The 18,238-nt window shown below is 50.3% G+C and overlaps 1 protein-coding gene across 2 annotated transcripts in view; it reads left to right on the top strand.

Moving 5' to 3' along the window:
* The first annotated feature begins 6,417 nt into the window (after positions 1 to 6,417).
* Positions 6,418 to 18,238, top strand: part of PDE8A (phosphodiesterase 8A) — a 155,540-nt gene continuing 143,719 nt past the window's right edge. For both annotated transcript variants that reach the window (XM_030317300.1, XM_030317299.1), the window contains exon 1: positions 6,418 to 6,506. The gene's annotated coding sequence lies outside the window, so the exon portion shown is untranslated. The remainder of the gene's footprint in view (positions 6,507 to 18,238) is intronic.

Genomic DNA, 18,238 nt, shown 5'->3' with positions numbered 1-18,238 from the left:
TACCTACCACTTTGTGGACTTTTTGTCATCGTATCGTCTGATTGGTTATTGATCGTCCACGGTATCACTGCTTTATTTTGAATCTGGCCACTTTAGGGGACTCTTTCATCTTAATAACTTTTGAGTTGATTTCTAAGTGTCTTGGATAGAAGCTATATTACCTGCTATTAATGATAAATGATACCTCCAGGCTCAGTATCTGTACTCTAATTTCTAAGTCATGTCTCATTGCACTTCTCAGAACGTCTAGACAGCATTGGATAATAGCAGCCAGGACCGCTGCCCTTCGATTTCGGATTTCCATTAGTTATGCTCAAGGCAAGGGCTTCTTGGTCTTAGGACACTCTAGAAGTAGACCCACTAAGTCTCAGCCCCGGAAAGATTGCTAGCACTTCACTACTAAATATTCTGAAAGCTCTTCGCTAGACATAATACACTTTATCATGTTGAAGAAGCATCTTTGTATTTAAAAAAAATTTCTTTTAATATTTATTTATTTTTGAAGGAGAGAGAGACAGAGCGTGAGCAGGGGAGGGGCAGAGAGAGGGGGAGACACAGAACCTGAAGCAAGCTCCAGGCTCTGGGCGGCCAGCACAGAGCCTGACGTGGGACTCGAACTCACAGCCGCGAGATCATGACCTGAGCCGAAGTCAGAGGCTTAACTGACTGAGCCACCCAGGGCCCCACATCTTTCTGTTTTTAAGAGTCTTTATAGGGGCACCTGATACTCTGCGGCCCGTTTCCTGAGGAGATGGTCTCTGAGGCCTGTCCCACCTGTGGGGGTGGTACAGGGAGACCCAGGACTGAACCTGGGTGGGGGGGGGGGGGGCCTCTGGGTCCAGGGATGAGGCAGGCGAGGACTTTCATTCTGAAATAACAAGGTGAGATGTAGGGGGAGACCCTAGGAGTTTCTCCTGCGTCACCATTCTTCCCACACACTCCCCCATGTTTCTCTCCCTTACTCACGCCTGAAGAGCGCACTTTTTAGAAGCGGTAGACAGGACCAGTTACAGAACTTGTGGGGCTCAGTGCAAAATGGAAATGTGGGGTTCCTTGCTCAACAATTGTAAAGATGGTGGTGGCTGAGCATTATACCAAGAGTGGAGACCTTTGTAAGCACGGGGCCCTGTGACTCACAGGTGTCGCGCCCATGAAGCCAGTCCTGGGAGTAGGGACAGACACCCCGGGACGCTCCGTAATAGGAATTTGGGGCAAGGAGCTCTCGTGGAGCAGCAGGAACCGGGAGGGGCGTCATGGGGCTGTGAAACCGGAAGTGAGGGCTCCCGAAGCCACGGTTCCAGCAGCAGGAACCGAGAGGGGCGTCATGGGGCTGTGAAACCGGAAGTGAGGGCTCCCGAAGCCACGGTTCCAGCAGCAGAGCGAATCTTGTCTGCAGGGCCAAGGTGTCAGGATGGAGAGACAGTTGTAGTGGCATCTGGGACTGTAGCATCTGTGTCTGTGACGCCCCCCTTTGCCCTTCTTGTCTTTTGAGGAAATTAACCAAGAAGTACCCACTTTTGCTAAGCTAGGAGGAGTTGGGTTTCTGATATTTACAGTCAGATTTGGCAGTTTTAAGAAATCTGGACTTGATCATTGGTGGGAGAGGATCTGACCCCCTTGCCTAGTGGGAAAGGGTGGATGGAACCGAGGAACAGGGCACACAGGGCATGTGGGTACTGGAGATAGAGCCCTTTATGGGAAATGAAGCAGCCTGAGATTCCAGGCCATTTTGAGGAAGGGAGTCACATTGGGTTGTTAATCCCAGGCTCTAGGTGAACTACAATACCAAGGGTCTGGAGCCAAATGGAGGAGAAAAAGGCAGGTAGGTACACACTTAAATTCTGGAGGAAGTGAACAGTCCTGGGGACTTATTACTCACCATCTGGCCTCTAGGGGGCGCTCCTCCCTCCTTCCAGTTCTGGCCTAACTGTGGGCATTCATCTGAGAAAGGCTGGAACAGTCAAATATACTTCACTAAAGGCGTGGGAGTACCAGGAGAAAGGAAGATAAGGAGGGCCTGTGAATCTGGAGAAGATGACCAGGAGAGGCATCTTGGGATGCCTGGGACTAGCTGGGTCACCTCTTCTTATCCAGGGGCGGAAGGGGGTATCCAGGGAGTTCCCCTTCTCAATCCTTCAGCTTTGGCTGGTTTCTTGCTATGTTTTCATCCCTTCTGGAGCTGAGATGGGGCGGGACATACCTTTTGACCATGCAATTCAACTTTTAGGAGTCCATCCTACAGAAAGATATATTCAAGGATGTTCACTGCAGCTCTGTTTAGGATACTATAATAGCTGTGTGTGTGTGTGTGTGTGTGTGTGTGTGCCCATGCACGCGCACGTGCGGGTGTAATATGTTTAACATAGAAACAGGTCTGGAAGCATACGGTTGAAACTTAATAGGGAAGGAAGGAAGAAAGCGGGGAAGGAAGAGAGACTTTCCTTTGCCTCTGCACACTTTATATACTCCTGCTTAGTTTGATTTTTAAAAATTATTTTGCTAACATGTATTCATGTGTAAATTATAGAATGTGTAATTTTAAAATGACATTTAAAAGAAGTCACATCATACAAAGATTTGAAAGAGAAATTAACCGGATGAAGGGTGATGCATAGATTTGTAGGGATATTGATCCTCATGGTGATTTCACATCTTCCACAGGTTTCCAGGAGTCTGGGGTAGGCCTGGAGGAAGGTGGTGTAGAATGGGCCTGGGAGAAGGCAGTGAGCTAAGGAGGACACAGAGGTTCAGTAGTCGTTTGGGCATTTGACATCAGTTAGCCTGTTTAATCTCTGTGGGGCAGATGTCACGAATCCCAGGCTTACAGGGGAGGAAAGCAGTTCTGAGAAATGACAAATGGCAGGGCTGGGATTCAGCCCCCCCCCCCCCCCCCGGGGCACAGGAGCTCTCCCACCTGCAGCTGCTTCCAGCCCAGTTCAGTGAGGAAGGCGAGGGGAGATCCCGATAGGGAACTGGGTGCCCGCAGCACAGTCTGGGGATGGCGGTGGAGGGTGGTCTGCGTGCAGAACTTTGAGGCGTCCACGTGGCTGGTATGGTGGGGGTTGCCTCTCCTCCAGCAGGATCAGGATCATTCAGGAGCTCCTTAGACACCTCTTAGACATTCTTTGTAGGGACCCGGGAGCCCTGAGGGAGCTAGCTAGTGGGTGGCCCGTGCCAGCGAAGTTTGGATTACTTCTGTCAATGTGTCCCTTTTCTATCCACTGTCACCGTGGCCCAGGGAAATGGGTTTCATAGGGTGGAGAAGTGTTCAGGGACCTCAGGGTGCAGGTTTGGGCTGGAGAACGTGGGGGCAGGGTGGAATTGAGGTTAAGGGCTTGAAGCTGGGATGCGGAGGGGGGTTGTGACTTCCCCGAGCGACCCAGGTAGAGTTCCTGAGTGTGGAAAGAAGTGAGTGGGGGTTGCTGTCGGTGACCCCAGAAGCAGGCGGATGACTCCTTTCCTGTCTGGCCCTGCGTCCTTTTTAGCCTCAGGATCCCCAAATGGCAGAGCAGGAAATCAGTCAACACTGCCATCAGTCAGGTCTCTGACCAGCTTGACATCGCCTGGGCAGCCCAGGGTGGGCTGACCAGCAGAGTGGGCATAGGAAAAAGCAACCCCGGGGCGCCTGGGTGGCGCAGTCGGTTAAGCGTCCGACTTCAGCCAGGTCACGATCTCGCGGTCCGTGAGTTCGAGCCCCGCGTCGGGCTCTGGGCTGATGGCTCGGAGCCTGGAGCCTGTTTCTGATTCTGTGTCTCCCTCTCTCTCTGCCCCTCCCCCGTTCATGCTCTGTCTCTCTCTGTCCCAAAAATAAATAAAAAATTTGAAGAAAAAAAAAAAAAAAAGCAACCCCAAACCCCGTAACTAGCACAGGGCTCGAGGATTTTCAAGGATAGGCTAGGGCACCGAGGTGCTGCTTGCGAGGGGAGGGGCCAGAGAGGGCTGAAACAGCCTGGAGCCTGAGAAGGCAAGGTCAGCGCGCGCGGAGTCACCAAGGCCTCTCTTCTTGGCGAGGCAGGGAGGGCAGAGGGCGGGCGATAGGCTTTCATGCACTCTGGTGGTTCAAAGCGTTCTCTTCATGAATTACTCTTTATTCAGAAGAGTCCAGATTATGCCCGGAAAATTGACCTTCTAAAATCTGCAGAACAGAGGCAGAAAACAGTCTACAGTTTAGGTGGAGTAACGGGTGATAGTAAGAAACTTTTCCTGTGTCTTTCAAGACATCATTGAGCCGGTGGTACTTTTATAAGGTAGGGAGGCATAAATGTAATTACTGCTAAACGTGCTTAAATTTGATAATGGAGTCACGTGCCAGGGCTTTGGGGCCAGCTCGGCTCGTAAAGAGGGCTGATAGCACCGAGCCGCTCTCGGGTTCCCCGGCCTTTCTGCTCCGCCGCCGTCGGGAAACCGCCCGGTGGGTACCTCGGGCCCGGAAGATTGCGCCTCGAGAAGCTCCGGGGCTGCGGATCTCGGGCTCCCTGGCGTCCTGAGGCTCGGGCGGCGCAGGCGACCCGGCACCTGAGCCGGTGCCGCCGTCCCAGCGCCACGGCGGGGACTCCAGTCCGGAGTACGCCTCCGGGGCTTCACGGTAGCCGGTCCGAGGCGTGAGCGGCGGCATCTCTGGGTCGCCGCGGGGCCGCGTTAGGAAAGGTGTGGACGGCGGGAGAGGAAAGGAGGGGGATCGCCCTCGCTGGGGTCTCCCCGGACCGGGAACCACACGGAGGGGGGAGAGTGGGGGGCAGGCCCGAGGTGGGCCGCTGCGGGGTGCGTGATGTCGGACACCCAGGAGCGTCGTCCTCCAAAGGGCTGGGGTTGCAGCTTCAGGCACAGAGAGGTTGTGTGACTCGCCCAAGGTCACACAGAGAGCTAGTGGTGGTGTGTGGGGTGAGGTGCGGTTCTGACAGCTCTTCACAGGCCCCACTTTGCACGGTGTGCCTGCAGGTCGGGAGCCTCTGGAGTCCTGGGCACCAGGTGAGGGGAGGAAAATGCCCCCGCCCCCCCCGCCCCCCGCCTGCCACGAAACACAGTTCTCGACACTGCCGCCTCCGGGTCGCCAGTGCAGCCAGCCAGGCGTTGGCTCTCCAGGTCTGGGCTCAAGAGGGAACGCACGGGCAGTGCGGGCTCCGGCGTAACGCCCAGACCGCACCCGCCCGGGACCCGGAGTTCGGGTGCCTTCCTTGCCACCCGCCCCCAAACGGAGGTCCTTCCACGGGCCTCGTCAGTGAATGAGAGGTCCAAGGCTCAGCGGTAGTGGCCTGACCGAAGTCAAGTAGCTGCTAAGTTACGGGACCGGGATTCGAACCCAGCGGTCCGGATTTTTATGGCCTCAGGTCCGAGGCGGTCGTGTGTCCTTGGGCGAGTCGCTTTCCTCCTCTCGGCAGCCGGGCCGCGCGCCCCCTCCCGTCGTGGCCGCGCATGCTCAGTCTTCCGCGGCGCCGGGAGGTGGCGGCGGGCGCCCCGGCTGCTTTGCATTGACGCCAGCACCCGCTGGAGGTCACTGCTGGGGGCTGGGCGCGGCGTGCTGCCCGCAAGACCCGGCCCGGAGCGCGGAGCCGGAGCCGCGCCGCCCGCAGCAGACCGGCGAGCGCAGCCGCTTCCGCGCTTCTCGACGGCGCGGCCCCAGACCCGGCTGGAGGCGACGGCTCTGTCCCCCACACGGCCGGCCGCGGCCTCGTCGCCCCGACGGGCGTCCTTCGACCCCCGCCCCCCCACCCCGCAAAGGCGGGAGCGCGCGGACCAGTCTTCTCCGCCGCCGGCGCTCGGACCAGGGGCGTTTCTTCGCGGGGCGGCGGCCCAGCGGGCGGAGCGGCGCGGGCTGCGGGCCCGGGGAGGCGGCGGCGGGCGCGGCGGGGAGCGCACCTCCCCCGGGGGTCGCGCCGCCCCGCGGCCAGGGCGGTGTCGCTCGCGCGGCGCGGACTTGCCCGCTCCCGGGTTGGGAGAGCGCAAATCTCCTCCCCCGAAATTCCCCGGAAGCGCGGCGCGGCCAGGCGAGCGCGGCGATGTGAGGGAGGCGGCCGGCGGCTCCCGCCTCAGGAAGGGCATGTTCGGAGGGGCGGCCGCGGCGCGCCGCCCGCCCCAGCGCCCCCTCCCCAGCGCCGCCGCCGCCGCAGCCGCCGCCGCGCCCGCACCGCGATAAAAGGGGCGGCCGCACTTCCTGACGCGAGACCCGCGCTCGCCGCCGCCCGCCCAGGCGGCGATGACACGGCGCCCGCGGCGGCCCCGAGGCGCCGGGCGGGCCGTTTGCTGACCGGATCGCGGCTGCCCGCCAGCGTGTCCGCCGCGCCGCCGCCAGCATGGGCTGCGCACCGAGCATCCACATTTCCGAGGGCCGGGCGGCGTACCACGGCGGCAAGGAGGCCGAGGACGCGCCGGGCGCCGCCGCCGCGCCGCCGCCGCCGCCGCCGCCCGCCGGGCCGCGCCTCCCACCCGGCCAGAAGACCACCGCCTCGCCCGGGGCCCGCGGTGCCGGCCTCGCGGAGTCCGAGCCTCGCGACGGCAGCGGCAGGAAGGTAAGGGGCGCCGGGCGGGCGGCCGGGGCGGGGGAGGGCTCAGGGGCTGCGGTCCGCGGTCCGCGGCGAAAGTCGGGCCCGGCCGGGCGGCAACTTTCCCGCGGCGGGGCCGGGCGGGGCGCCCTCCCGGGCCGCGTGCCCTCTCGCCGGGCTTTGGGTCACTTTGACGGGCGCCAGCGCCCGCTGGCCGGGGCAGCGTCCCGAGGGCAGACCGAGCCGCGCGTCCTCGGACCCTCCTGGGTAGGGTTGCGATCGGGACGCCCTCCGAGCCGTGGCGTCGGTTCCCGGGACCCGTCCTAAGTCTCAGCTGGCGGGGCCCGCCGTGAACTTGACCGGGGCGCTCGAGTCAATTCGCCTTCCAAGAGCGGGGAACCCCCGGGATATGGTGGCGCGCCCCAGAAACGTTAAATCAGCGTGAACTTTGTTCTTTGGGTTCTCGTGATGTTAAGGGAAGGGCGGCTAGCACTGGGAAGCCGAGGCGCTGGGTCCTACCACCCTGTTTTGTTTTCCCCTCCGTCAGCTTTGCACATGCATGCGGTTGCAATTTCCCAGTTTCTTTGGGACTATTAAAATGTAATCTGAAGCCACAACAGCTCTGCTTCAATGCACACGTATTTGAGGTTCACGGTTATTAGCATACGTGGTGTATTTAAAGCATATGTAATGAGAAAATACTATTAGACACGCGACGTTTGAAGCATTCAGCAGAACAAAGTTAATTTTTTATTAAGTAGTCTTACTAGGACATTTTGTGACTGTTTTTCAGAATTGTGTGTCTTCTCCGGCGTGTATCGCCTTGGCTTATGTTTTGTCAAAGTTTCTGGGCTTTACTGTTTGTTAAGATTTTTCTAAAGGGACAATAATGGAAAAAAGGGAAAAGATGTTCATGAAGACACACAGCGGCGGCTTTCCAGTTCTTGGATTTGAAATTTTAGAGCTGGAATTCATGCATTTATGTTTAATTAAACCAGAAGAAAGAATTCTGCTGTGCATGGCCTCAGAGTGTTGATCATCCTCCCCTCTCGTTGCGGCTGCTTTTTAAAAGTCCTTTGCAGAATTGTCTGGATTTTCTTGCTCACCGGAGATGGCTGGACCTCCCAAGTTTGATACCGTTTGTTCACTTTCTGTGTTAAATTTCTAGCAGTCGTCCACGACGCTCTTTCTATACGAAACTGAAAAGTCTTTTTCTAGTGTTGCGTAACCTAGCTGAAGTGATTTCCCCACCCCTCCAGTACCCTCTGTGAAAGTCTAACTTTGTTCTGATTAGCAGAGGTTGGGATTCCTTCTACAGATTGTTGAAGACACCTGAGATGGTTTTAGGCTGTTAATCCAAGCTGCTCTTAATATCCGTGTGATGCTTCTACTTTAAGCCTACCTCATTGGCTTAAAAAAAAGCATTACACAAGTGAAATTGAATATGGAATTAACAAGGGCTTTCACATTTTTGACCCACATCTAATATTGGTTATCTTGCATTAGCTAATAATGACCTTTTAGGTCACCAAACCAGCACTTGTAGAAAGAGGCCCTGTGTCTTACCGGCCTTTTTATGGTGGTGTAGGTGTCCTAAAATTCACCTGTGTGTCTTGTTAGCATCTCCAGGGCAGCAGCTATGTTCTTCCGCTGTCCACAGTGTCTGAAGAGCCCCTGATTTGAGTCTTACATATTCTGTCCCATTGTCAGACCACTGTCTTGAGTTGAGGCCCAGAAAGATAGCGTGCATCGTTACAGTGCCTAATCCATTGGCATGCATATAGTAGGTGCTAAATGAATGTGTCGAACTTGGTTCTTTATGGTTAACTGAATGATGAAGCTTTTCAGTCACTGGAATTTTATTCCCTAAAACCTCCAGTATACGGTTTAAGGTAATATTAGTATTTCCAGAGGAGGAATCCCATCATAAATAACAACACCACAACCACAGAAATGTTTGTTATTCACAAACTGTACATGTGTTGATACACATCTCAGTTACAGATATTTGTATTTAGGCATTTCAGGTAATAGGGCAGAGGTAAATATCAGCATGTTTTATTCTTTAACAGGATGAATCTTTTACAATGAAGTATCAAATGTACTCTAGAAATCTAAAACTACGTGTTTAGAGAAGATAAGCTTCCAGTAATTTAGCAAACTCAAGTCGTTATACGATTAATTTGAGTTCCTTTATAATTAAAACACTAAGATCCAATTTTGGTTCATTGAAAAATGTTTTGTCTTAAAAATGCAGTAAACATCTCACCGAGTGAATTTCAAAAAGAATTTCATTGGGGAAGTTTTTGTATTTTACTAGCCTACATAGGAAACATCAGTTCATCAAAACGCTCGGGAGACGGATAATCGCGTTTTCAAATTGATTACGCGGCACGTCCCCTACACCGTAGTGTATCCCCCATGTGTTCCCCGAGCAGTTTGTTGACCGTTAATAGGTATTAAATGAAAAAAAGGAGCCATGTCCAAATGAGTGTGGGCAATACTGGCTCAGACTAAGTTTATGCAGGATTTGTCAGAAAACTGAATTTCCTAAAATACGCTGGGAATCGCCAAATGGCGTTCAGAGTGTCAGCAGTTCCCAAACTTGTTTGGTTATAGAGCCTTTTTATTGAGGTATGTCTTGGGCCACATGTTAGGACATGATCCCAATATTCAAAGTACAAGAAATATACTGAACATTAAAACATAGTAAATGTAATTTGCTTCTTAATGATTCCAAAGGTACTTCAGGGCCTTGGAATACATTAGGCTGGGTCATCTTTATGAACTTATTTAAGTATTACTAAAAACGTTCTGTTTACTCATTTCGGGAGTTACGGTCTATGTGGTGACAGATAATGAATGCTGTCTTCAGTTTGAACACTTAGAGTTTCGTTTGGTTTTTAATCAGCGTGAGCTTTAACTGTAACATTTCCATATTTTCTTGTCAGCCTTTGGATTTATTTGGTTTTCCCTCTCCTTAGCTAGGACTTGAGTTGACCTTGAAAGATTTGAGCATGGGGGCAGGGGTGTCAGAGGAGAGCCTAGGCCCCCTCCTTTTTGCAAGTGGCCCCTTGCACTGCTATGATCCATGCCTCCCCCCCACTCCCTGTCCCCCACCATTTGTCACTAACCAGTTCTGTGAGGATGACAGTCACGTCTGTTTTGTTCACTGCTGCCTCCCCCTCCCCCCCCCCCCCCCCCCCACGTAGTGGGCCTTCCACAGACATCTGTTGAATTAAGAATTGTGTGAACCAGGCCATTGAAGTGGAAAATGCACCCAGCCCATATAAAGGAAGTAGAAACCGGTTTTAACTAGAGTGGAGGCTGAAGGATTTAGATTTGGTTTTATGGAAGTTTCTGGTTATTGCCCCTTAGGAGCATTTATACCAGGGAATAATATATTTCCACCCTGGTGAGCAGGGTAGATCTCCCTCCACAGATTTAAGGATTAGTGCAGCTGGGCGGGCAGTACACAACAGGTGACAGTAGTGTGGCTCTCCACTAACCTGTCACCAAGGGTTGCTGGCTTCAGCACTCAGAATCCGCTCACACGGACTCTCCGTTCTGTCTCTAGTCCGCTTCTGTCCTTCCCTTTTCCTTCGCCCGATTTTCTCTGATTTTTCACTACCTTCCCCTTCTTTCCTTCTTCCTCAAAACTGGCCAAACTAACCAGCCTGCTCATCCAGAGTTTAGTGGTTTCTTGGTGTTTCTTAGCCATGGAATAAAATTTGTCGCCCGCTCTTAATGTACAGAGCGCATTAATGAAATTTTTATATTTCCCTAACTGAAGCAAATTTCTGTTTGTGTGATCTGCCTGATTTCCCCTCCTCCCCCCCCCCCCGCCCCCCATTAGGGGTCACTGATTCTTGGTGGATTATGGAATTATTGAAAGTTTCCTTCTGAAAGTGTAGTTGACAAAGTGAGACCTAACTTTCTTTCCTGGAATGAGTAACTGTCATTTATCTCTGTGGCTCAGGGCCATCCCGTCTCTCATCATTGTGTCCTTAAGCCTTTCGGTATATAGAATCTTATTATCTGGCTAGGACTGGCTATAAAGATAATGCTTTTTATATTTTCTTGAACTCTTATTATGTATATGATACTTTGCATGCATATTCTAAACTGTTCTAGCGCTGTCATTACCCTGTAACTTGAAGTGTGTTTCTTAAGATAGATGTTTTGAGTGTCACAACTCTTATCAGCCCAGATTGGCGCTGGGCTAGCCTAGACCCTCCTTGTGAGGGCTGGGATGAGGCCTGTGGTCCCTTCTGGCACAGATGCTCCCTGTGAAGTGGCTCATGACACTGGTTTTTCCCCTTGTACCAGAAGGTTCATGATGTGAGTGTACAGGGTGAGGCAGATGTCTCGGGATAACCTAAAATGCCTTAAAGGACAGATTTTTTTTTTTTTTTTTTTTTTTTAATTAAAAATCAAAGAACCGAGGGAGAAGTTGCTTAGGACATGAGTAATCCTTTGGTCTTGTCCAAGGTCAGTGGCTTCAGCCTGGTTTCTCAATACCGTGAAGTGTGGTAGGAGGCCCGGACTCGGAAGTTCCTGGAGTGCAGACTACTCATAGACGCAATACCCACCGTTCCTTGGATGCTTTTGATGTTGTGGGCATTGTGCTGCATGTATGTATTACCGATGTTATCTCACGTAATCCGTGCAATCCTGGGAGATGACGGGTGTCGTTTCCCGTTTGCAGATAAGACGCTGTAGGTTGGAAACTCACCCACGCTTTTACAGTTAGGCGTATACAGTTAGGGATTCAAACCCATTGCTCCTGGGCTGTTCTCTGTTAACTCCCTCTCTCCGTTACATTTCCCATCCTCTGGCTTTCTGCCAGGCTGCAGGTGTCACAGGTCCACCTGGGTTTTGAGCAGGCGTCCTGAATGCACATTATCAGGGTTTTGTTAAGTCATGACTTGCTGGGGAAACTGACTCAGCCCTCCCTTGGGTGCCTGCTCTCGTGAGAGTCGCAGCCATATTTGGCCCTGCCCCAGCTAACTCCCGAAGTCAGACGTCTGTGGGGCCCTCTAATTTGTTCTCTTTGCTCTCTGACAAGAGTTGGCAGGCATCCCTCGGGAGTCCTTTTCACCCTCCCTTCCTCCTGCTCAGGCTTCAGGTGGCCTTCCTTAGCCAGGAGCCCCCTCGGAGCTATTTCTTCCCATCAGCCTTTGCCCAGAGCACCACACTCCCCACCCCCAGCTCTGCATGTCTGCATCTTCAAGGCCCAGCTGAAATCTTTCTTGAGCCTCTGGTTGTACTTGAACTCTCTTTTCTCTGCTCTTAGATCTTCCCCTGTAGGCCGAGTAGGCCTGGGAGATCTGTCCTGAGCCTCCTGCTGGATTACAGGCCTCTTGAGGACAAGGACTCTGTCCTGGTTTCATTACATTTCCCGAAGTGGTTGGCGCACTCAGTGAATGTTTGGATAAATAATACACCGGTCTCTAAGGCCGAAAGGGCTTTCGTTCACGTTCCACAGGTCTAGTTCACCTTGTTTAAATTAACAAAAAGTGTCGGGGTGTGTTGTATGTGCTTTAACAAAAAGCCAAAATACCCTGCAGCCAGTGATTAATGTGCGGGGTGGTTACTAAAAGCTTTTGCCTTCAGTTTTGGCCGTGTTCGCGTTGAGCCATGTTCCTGGGTCCCCTCCTTCTGTTCTCCTGTGGTTCTGCTCTGGAAAGGAGAGTGGCGGAGCGTCTTGTCAGAGAAGTGTTGTGACAAGTTTTGTGTTGCAGTGTCTTAGGCACCGTACGCAGGTTGTCCGTCCACCCAGACGGGAAGGATGTCACAGAGGTCCCTAAGGTTTGAAGATGGCCTCAGAGAGCTCAGTGTGCGGCCTGCCAGTGCTTTTGTTCTGAATGGGTTTGGAGTAGATTTGGGGTGTTGAGTCGCGCTGTTTCACTGTCTGCTCGTGTCTCTTGCCCGCGCTGCTAGCGACCGTAGCCCCTTCAGCTCCTGTCACTCTGCTCGTGCGACAACCCAAAGAGCTAGTGGCACGTGGGCAGTTTCCGTGTGGCCTTCAGCCTTTTGGAGATGATGGCAGCTCCCCAGTGAGGTGTGTTTGAAGGAACCCAGGAAGAAGCACCTGAGACCTTCGCTTTTAGGTCCAGCTCTGTCGGGCACCTGCTGTGTGATATTTGCCAGATTCTGATCCCAAGTTTCCTCAAGTGTAAATGAGGCTAGAATACCCAGGTTTTGGTGAGGATCACTTAAAATAATTGGTGTAAAAGTGTTTTGCAAACTCCCAAGGCACTATCACATGTAAGGATTGATCTTTTTCTTTCAGTCACCTTTCTCAAAGGCAGACTTTGCTGATATAGGTCTTATTTAAAAAAAATTTTTTTTTAATGTTTATTGTTGAGAGAGAGAGACAGCATGAGCAGGGGAGGGGAGACACACACACACACACACACACACACACACACGTACACACACAGAATCAAAAGCAAGCTCCAGGCTCCAAGCTGTCCGCACAGAGCCTGACGCGGGGCTCAAACCCACAAACCATGAGCTCATAGCCTGAGTCGACGTTGGACCCCTAACCGACTGAGCCACCCAGGCGCCCCAAATAGATCTTATTTTTTAAAGCCGGTCTCTTCCATTTGAAAATATGTTTTTGTCCTTTGATATTGTGAAAATTTTCAAACCTACAGCAAAGTTGAAAGAATGTATACCCCCTTCTCCCTGCCTCCTAGATGCTGCAGTGAGTGTTTTCCTGTATTTGCTTTGTCACATCTTTCTGTGCCTTTTTCCATTGCAATCTGTTTTATTTTTGCATGCATTTCAAAGTTCCACATATCAGTATACTTAATCCTTGAACACTTCAGTACACCTGTCACTTACTAGAGTTCAGAATTTGTTTGTTTGTGGGGCCCCCGGATGGCTCAGTTGGTTAAGCATCCGATTTCGGCTCAGGTCATGATCTCATGGCTTGTGAGTTCGAGCCCCGCTTCAGGCTTGTTGCTGACAGCTCAGAGCCTGGAACCTGCTTCAAATTCTGTGTCTCCCTCTCTCTGCCCCTCCCCTGCTCATGCTCTGTCTCTGTCTCTCAAAAATAAATAAATGTTTAAAAAAACTTTTTTTAATTGTTTTGTTTTGTTTTGAAGTAGGCTTCACATCCAGCACAGAGCCCAATGCAGGGCTCGAACTCACTCTGAAATTAAGACCTGAGCTGAGATCAAGAATTGGAAGCTTAACCAGCTGAGCCACCCAGATGCTCCCAAAATGCTCTGTCAGCACAGAGCCGATGCGGGGCTCGAACTCACAAACTGCGAGATCACGACCTGAGCCAAAGCCAGATGCTTAACCGACTGAGCCACCCAGGCGCCCGTTTCCTTTTTTTTTTTAAGTTTATTTATTTTGAGAGAGAGAGAAAACATGTGGGGGGGGGGAGGGGCAGAGAGAGAATCCCAAGCAGGCTTCACGCTGTCAGTGCAGAGCCCGATGCAGGGTTCGAACTCAGGAACTGAGAGTTCATGACCTGAGCCAAAGTCTGATGTTTAACTGCTTAATTGAGCCACCCACGCGCCCCATAAATTTGTTTCCTTTTTGTTTGACAAATGTATGCACCATCTAAATGCAGATTTCTGCCCAGATGCGGAATACTACTGTGCCCCCAGCAAGTTCTCAGGTCGTGCTCCTTCCCCATTCCTAACCCCACCTACCAGCAGCCATTGATGTGATTTTTAGCCATTATAATTTTTTTTTTTTTTTTTTTTTTTTTTTTTGCCTATTCTAGGCTTCATAGGAATAGAATCTTAAAACATGTATTCTTTTGTGTAAGGCTCCTTGCACTCAGCCCAGTATTTCTGTGATTGGTCTGTGTCACATGCATCAGTAGCCTGTTCTTTTTCTTGCTGAGTCGTATTCTGCTGTAGGACTCCATCCCATTCCACTTCTCCATTCTCTTGTGATGGTTAACAACAGGGCTGTTTCTGATTTTTGGCGATTATGCATAAAGCTGCTGTGAATATTCTAGTAGAAATTATCTTGTGGACATATGCTTTCATTTCTCTTGGGGAAATACCAAGCAGAGTTGCGGGATCATAGGATAGCTGTATGTTCAGCTTTTTAGGAAGCTGCCTGACCTTTCCCGAGGTGGTTCTACAATTTCACACTCCTGCCAACAAAGGGTAGTAAAGGTTCGGTTGCTCCACATCCTTGCCACAGTTTGGTGTTACCAGGTTCCTAATTTTAGCCATCCTGGTGGATGTATAGTGGTTTCTCATTGTGGTTTTGACTTGCATTTCCTCGATGGCTAATAATTTTGAGTACTTTTTATGTGCTTATGGACCACTTATATAACTTCCTTTTTGAAGTTTTTAACACTTTTTTTCTTAAAAGGAAATATAAATCCTTTCATGACCTCTGGGTAAGGAAGGGTTTATTAAACAACTTACACAAATGATGTACCAGAAAGGAAAGGGTTGATAAATTCAACTACCTTAAAGTACTTCTCATCAAAAGAGAGTGAAAAGGAAGGAAAGCCATCGTCTGGAAGAAGAAATTTGTAACACACAATACCAATAAAGGATGAGCACCCAGAATATATAGAACTCCTGCACGTCAATTAAGAAAAAGACAGCCAGGTTGAAAAACAGTTAAAGACAGGAACAGGCCTGTTATTATAGAGGAAACCAAATGGCTAATAAACACATGAAAAGATGTTTGACCCCATTGGGGAAATGCAGATTAAAGCCACAGTGAAATAACATTTTACACCCATGAATTGGCAAACATTTAAACGCTTGACAGTATTTTGAGGCAATCTTCAGCGCTGTAGGTAGAAGTATTTCATCCACTGGGGAAGACCATTGTCATTACCAGGTACGGTTGATTGTATGACCCTGTTACCAAGCAGCCTCACTCTAGAAACTTAACACATGTGAGCTAGAAACATGCACAGGAATGTTCATGATAGCATTGCTTCTAATAGCAAATGTTTTATTAAATATCCATCAACGATATAATGGATAAATAAGTTGTGAGGTACTCAAATATATCAAAGAGATATTTTATAGCTTTGAAAATGAATGGTTTATAGCTGTAGGTATCAACATAGGTCAATTTCAGAAACATAATGTTGAGAGGAAGAAGTTATAGAAGAATTTATGAAGCACAGCTTTTTATTTAAAGCATAATAGCTAAACAGTATCTTATGTGGGAATAGATATGATATACACAGGGGTGCCTGGGTGGCTCAGTCGGTTAAGCGTCCGACTTCGGCTCAGGTCACGATCTCACGGTCCGTGAGTTCGAGCCCCGCGTAGGGCTCTGTGCTGACTGCTCAGAACCTGGAGCCTGTTTCAGATTCTGTGTCTCCCTCTCTCTCTGACCATCCCCCGTTCATGCTCTGTCTCTCCCTGTCTCAAAAATAAAACGTTAAAAAAAATTAAAAAAAAAGATATGATATACACATAGATATCAAAGCTACAAAGAGAACTGAAGAAATAATTCCTATGAAATCCAGTTAGGCAAAGAAAGTTTAAGTACTAGAATGATTAGCAGATCAATTCCAGGGCCTAGTATAGAGGATGTCAGAGGACTTTGCCAGGCCCTGCCCTCAGGGCATAAGGAAAGGGAGGGGGGCAGGCCTCTGACCCGGAAGTGAGGATTGCACCCGAGGGATGGAGAGGGTGTTTAGAGAACTGGCAGGAGCTAGATCTGGATTGGTCAAAAGGTGCAGAGTGAGCCCGGGTCAACCCCTTCCCCTCTGCCTGGGAAAGGCCAGGAGGACCTAGATAGGTACAGGATGGGGGATTGCCTGGGGTGGGAGGTGTTGGCTTGTTGCAGAATTTGAGGAACTTGACCCTGTGTGGGAGGGAGGACCCAAAAGCCAGGGTGAAGAGATTGTGAAGTCCATCCTACAAACCTTGACAACTCCCAAAGGCTTCTTGTTTTCAGCAGGGTCCTTATAAAATAAGCGTATTTTATGAAGGTGAAGGTTTAGGAGGAAGTTGTGAGGGGTGGGTGAGGGAAGGCAGGGCCTGGGGCCGTGGTTTGGGCACAAGATAAGACCAGGTATAATTCATGTCATGCAGTGGGTTGAGAAGGAGGGAATGAGCAAAGGAAAAGCTGGTAGGCCAGAGGACAGATTGGATTTGGGGAGTGAGGGGTGCTGGCGGTGGAGGGTGACTCATTTTAGGGTTTACCAGCTTCGAAGTTGTGATGACATGTAGCCATTTGTATAGCGCTCAGTGGCTCACCAAGTGCTAGTTTTATATATCACCTCATTTGATGCTCCCCAAACTCCTGTGAGGCAGGAAGGGGGGATTTTATTGTCCCTGTTGAAGATCTAAAGAAGCAAAAATGTAAAGAGATCAAGTAACGTACCCGTGTTTGTGGTGAGCACTTAGAAGCAGGTTCGCTGTGATAGCACAGGGCGGCAGCCAGAGGAAGGAGATGTGGGAGGTTTTGTTGTTGTTGGTTTCTGTTTGTTTTTTAATTTTTTATTTATTTTTGAGAGTGTGTGAGTGGGGGAGGGGCAGAGAGAGGGAGACACAGAATCCGAAGCAGGCTCCAGGCTCTGAGCTGTCAGCACAGAGCCCGACGTGGGGCTCGGACCCATGAACTGCGAGATCATGACCTCAGCCGAAGTCGGACGCTCAACCGACTGAGCCACCCAGCCGCCCCAAGAGGTGGGAGATTTTGAGAAGTCTCGCTTGTCTCTTGATTCTGGATTTGTTTTATAAAAGTAAACTGTTACCTTTCCTTATTGTAAAAGTCATGTTCATTGCAGACAACTTGAAAAATAGGGAAAGGAGCAAGGATCACTGAAATTGTACAATCAGGAGATACTTCTCAGAAAATGGTGGTGTGTTTCCTATGTCCATGTAGATGACTTTAAGTAACTGTGATTAAAATGAGTTTTTGAACAGTTTTGTTCTTTAGCTCTAGGAAACATTTAACTATTATTTCCTCAAATGTCCCTCTTGCATTTCCTCCTTTCCTTCTACAGCTCTCTCCAGATGGTGGGTTTTAGACTCTTCTGGATCTGTCCTCTGTGTCTCTGCTTCCTTTTCCCATCTCTGTGCGGGAGTCCAGAGGGCTGCTGAGCCTGGGCTTGAGGCTCTCTGACTCAGCCCACAAGGCCTCCTGGCTCTCTGGCCCCATGGAGCTCTTAGATCAGACGGTCTTTGTCTTCAAGATTTATGCTTTGTTCCCTTCATTACTGCTTATTCATGTGTTTTGGTTGCAGCATATTCCCTTATCCTTTGAGGATGTTAATTAAATGTACTTTATTTTTAAAAATTAATTGATTAATTAATTATAGGCTTTGTACCCAATGTGGGGCTTGAACTCATGACCCTGAGATCAAGAGTCAGATAATTTGGGGCACCTGGGTGGCTCAGTCAGTTAAACATCCACCTTTGGCTTAGGTCATGACTTCGAGGTTCATGGGTTCAGGCCCGGCGTCGGGCTTCGTGCTGACAGCTCAGAGCCTGGAGCCTGCTTTGGATTCTGTGTCTCCCTCTCTCTCTGTCCCTCCTCTGTTTGTGCTCTCTCTCTTTCCCTCAAAAGCAAATAAATAAACATTAAAAAATTTTTTTTAATAATAAAAAAAAGTCGGATGATCTACTGACTGAGCCTGCCAGGTGCCCCAATTATGCACACTTCAGTGTCCTAATTCTGATTGCTGTTCATTTAAAACGCTTTTCTGAGGTGTAAATGCAGGAAGCAAAGTGTACAAAATCTTAAAGTGTACAGCTTGATAAAATTTTACCCACGTGTGCCGCATATAACAAACAGAT

Source organism: Lynx canadensis, chromosome B3 (genome assembly GCF_007474595.2).
Source record: "Lynx canadensis isolate LIC74 chromosome B3, mLynCan4.pri.v2, whole genome shotgun sequence".
Classification (NCBI taxonomy): domain Eukaryota; kingdom Metazoa; phylum Chordata; class Mammalia; order Carnivora; family Felidae; genus Lynx; species Lynx canadensis.
Note: the sequence above shows the minus strand (reverse complement) of the source record. Positions and strands in the feature narration are given on the sequence as shown.